Genomic DNA, 3,543 nt, shown 5'->3' on the forward strand with positions numbered 1-3,543 from the left:
CAGAAGGAGATGCATATTCCATGTAATTTTACATCTCTCATTTCCATTTTCATGAGACAGGGTGGTGGTTCAGAGCATGGCCCTCTGTAGCCTGGATGTCTGCATTTGAACCTAGCCTGCCCCTCATTAACTGTGTGACTGGGGTCAAATTATTTAACTTCCTTCTAGTCATTTTCATCACTGGCAAAAGGTGGATGATAATAAGAGCACCTACTTTTTAGGTTTACCGTGAGCCTTAGATGAGTTAATACAAGTGAGAAGACAGTGCTCCATTAGCTTGTACCCGCCTTGACTCATTTTTCTAAGGTAGACTGGGAACAGCACAGGCTTAGCAATTAGCCAGACCAGGGCCTGAATCTCACTCCATCACTTACCAACTGAGTGACTCAGCAAGTAACTTAACCTCTCTGAATTCCAGTTTCCTCATCTATAAAATGAAGATAATGATACTTAACCACATGAGATTGCTTTGTGGTTATGAGACTGCATAGTTCTTGGCAATTACCAGGCAAAGAATAGCATGTATTCCTCTTCCCCGCCTTCCTCTAAGATTAAAAATCGTTTAAGCCAGATAGCATGATGAAAGAAAAGGCAAGAAAAAGATGAAACAATATTCTGGAGAGTTGCAAGAAAAAATTGATATAGTGTGTCTTTAAGGTCATTTTTGACATTTGAAAATTTGTCTTTTTCAACAAAAGCTCTGTAAGCACGAGGGGGAAGGATTAATCCACTTCTGCTGTTTTCTGATCTTTTATCTGTTAGAGGATGAGTGAATGAAAGGGAATTAATAGCATGATCTTCAGATCTCTGAGCTAACTGCTGTAAAAACTCTAAAGTCTATTTTTTTAAGTTATTTTTATGTCAAAGTGTAGTGTCTGTGTAGCTGTGCTGCCATTCATCAACAGGGGAAGAACAAGACGTACAAAAGAGAAGGAACCTGCCCTGATGTCCTAAGTCAGGAAGGGAAGTCCGGTCAGCCGGGCAGGCACTGGACTGGCATCTCAGGGGCTGTGCAAATGTCCTCACTCTCCCCTACCAACCAGTGCCTGCCTCTGTCCTCCATGTTTCTGGCTCCCTTGCTGGGCTGAGGACCGCAGAGCGATTTTAGGTTAATTTCTGTCTTATTCTCTAAAAGCTTCAGGTAGCATATAGTCTAAGAAGGGGGGGACCTTAGAATGTTTAACAAATCACAGACTTCTTAACAAATGCCCCAAATGATAACTAACAAGGCAAAAAAACAAGTGCCTTCCTTCAGGGTACCACCTCTGTATGCATTTTTCTTGAAATGCTTTCCCTTAGGTCTCTTGCCTCCCAAGGGAGGCTCATTTAAATCCGGTTTATTTCATGACCCACCTTTTCCTCTCACTCCACCTTGTTGAAAGTGCATCAACTTCTGGGTCCAAGAGAGACCCAGAAGGTCAGGGGCTGCACAGAGCTGTAGAGCCAGCAGTATTGAACTTCTCTGACCCTCGCCTCACAAACAGATCTTGCATCTTCACGTCACCGGGGATAAAACCTCTGGGTGGTTGAGAGGTCATTCTGGTCTTTACCGATTGAGAGATTTAGCGAGTAACAACCCTCTCAACTCCAGTTTCCTTCTCTGTGAAATGGAGCTAACAACACTCAGCCACTTGAGATTGCTTTGAGAGGTACTGGAGTAGCACAGTCTCTCTCTGCCAAAACCCGCTCCCCAGCCCCGCTCTGTCCTGGGGCAGGGGTTGATCAGGAACTCATCCATGGCTTCTCTGGGTCAAATTCCATTCATAGGTAAAGTGTCGAGGTTGGACTAGATTTCTGAGTTCTCTCGTGTGTCTAAATGCTCTGCTGAGGTGTGACTGAACAAAAAACCTTCACAGGAAGGTGGAGGCAATTTTCACATTCCAGGCAGGCAATAATTTCCTAAGCCAACAGGCGCCTCCCCCCCTGCCCCCCCTCCAGCAGCCAGCCAGCTTCCACGCTCCCTGCCTTCTCCAGGCTGCATTCTGCCCACATCATTCACGACATTATGAGTCTGGACCCCCAGCCATTTTGAGTTTTTGACCCCGGAATTCAGTCTTACACTAAAGTTGGAACCATGCTGTGTGTAAGAATGAGCTAATTTTCAGTTCTCAGTTGACAGGCGTGGACTGTCTGAGCAAACATGGGAATGCTGGTCATACATTCTCTTTATAAGAAATCTGGGAAAACTCGGTGGAGATGAGAACAGGGACATGGCAACTTCAGAAACCCACTGGTGAACACAGAAATATTTTTCAAGCAGGGTTTCCCTGTCCCCCAGATGTAATTTCATATACATTGATTGGTTCGACCAACTATCAAGATATTTGCTCAGGTGGTTAGGGGGTATCTGAATCAAAGAAAAAGCTTTCTAAAAATATCTTTTATCAAAACAAGTAGAGAAAAGTACACAAATGATCAGTGTACAGGTCAATGCATTATTACAAAGTGAACACACTTGAGTAACCGCAAACCAGGTCAGAAATAGAAGAGGATGAGAAGCCCCCATTGTATCCCCTCTCCATTTTTCCTTCCAGAAACTATTTCTGGGACCACCTTCCTCTGATTCTTACTGTTACTTTTTTCCCTCTAATCTTTCTCCCTCTGAGGACAAAACAAAATAGTATCAACTAGCACTGGCCATTCTTTTCCCCATAACCTGAATGGAAGGCGGTAAATTGAGTGGAAAGGAATGATGTGAGACGAATAGATGAACTGCTATTTTCCTACCTGTAAGAACACTCGCCGGCGTGGCCAGGGTCCACAGGTGTTTTGGGAACTTTCATCTCACATAGACTTCTGGACACGTGCAAGATGAAAAACCGCGGCTCAGGAAGCTTATGCAGCTTCATTTGGACTTCAGAAACCAACCCTTTGCAAGGTGTAGGGTCTTTGTCTAGGTCAGAATTAGAGGAGGTTCAGTGTCTAAAGGAAATGTTCATTTCGGTGATGGGTGGTCCCAGCCCCCTCTGAGAAGCTGGTAGAAGATATGGTGTCCCTTCTCAGAAAGACCTATATATGCAGGAACACAAAAAGTGCACATCACTTTACGGGGTTGCCACACCTGGTAAGCCCTAGGTACCCACCTATGGACTGTCCCCAGTCTGCCGCAGTGACTGTGGGAATCTCAGCACTCACGCTCATTACCTTTCAGCTAAAGATAGGAGTGTACTGTTAGTACAGCTCACCTGCCATACAGACTAAACGTCCTCAGATGCAGCCTCTCTCCCTCAGCACACTGTGTGCACTTCAGGGGCGCCCCCCTTTCCCACAGAGCTGTCACAAAGGGCAGCACTTGACATCCTCACTCCTCACTGCCCAGGAGCACCGACTCCACAAAGTTCTGGTGCCCGTCTCTCTGGGATCACTGCCATCTGGGGATACAGCTCCGGCCAGGAGGGCGCCCTGCCGTCCAGGAACCTGGGAGACCCGGGGAGACTCGCACTCATCCTCAGACCCGGGCTCCCTCCAAATGCACACTATCCTGGGCGGGCCGGCGCGGGCACGCGGTGGGCGGCGGGGCGCAGCGGCGCTGGGGGACGCGCT

This window comes from Neophocaena asiaeorientalis, unplaced genomic scaffold, assembly GCF_003031525.2.
Source record: "Neophocaena asiaeorientalis asiaeorientalis breed wild unplaced genomic scaffold, Neophocaena_asiaeorientalis_V1.1 scaffold183, whole genome shotgun sequence".
Classification (NCBI taxonomy): Eukaryota; Metazoa; Chordata; class Mammalia; order Artiodactyla; family Phocoenidae; genus Neophocaena; species Neophocaena asiaeorientalis.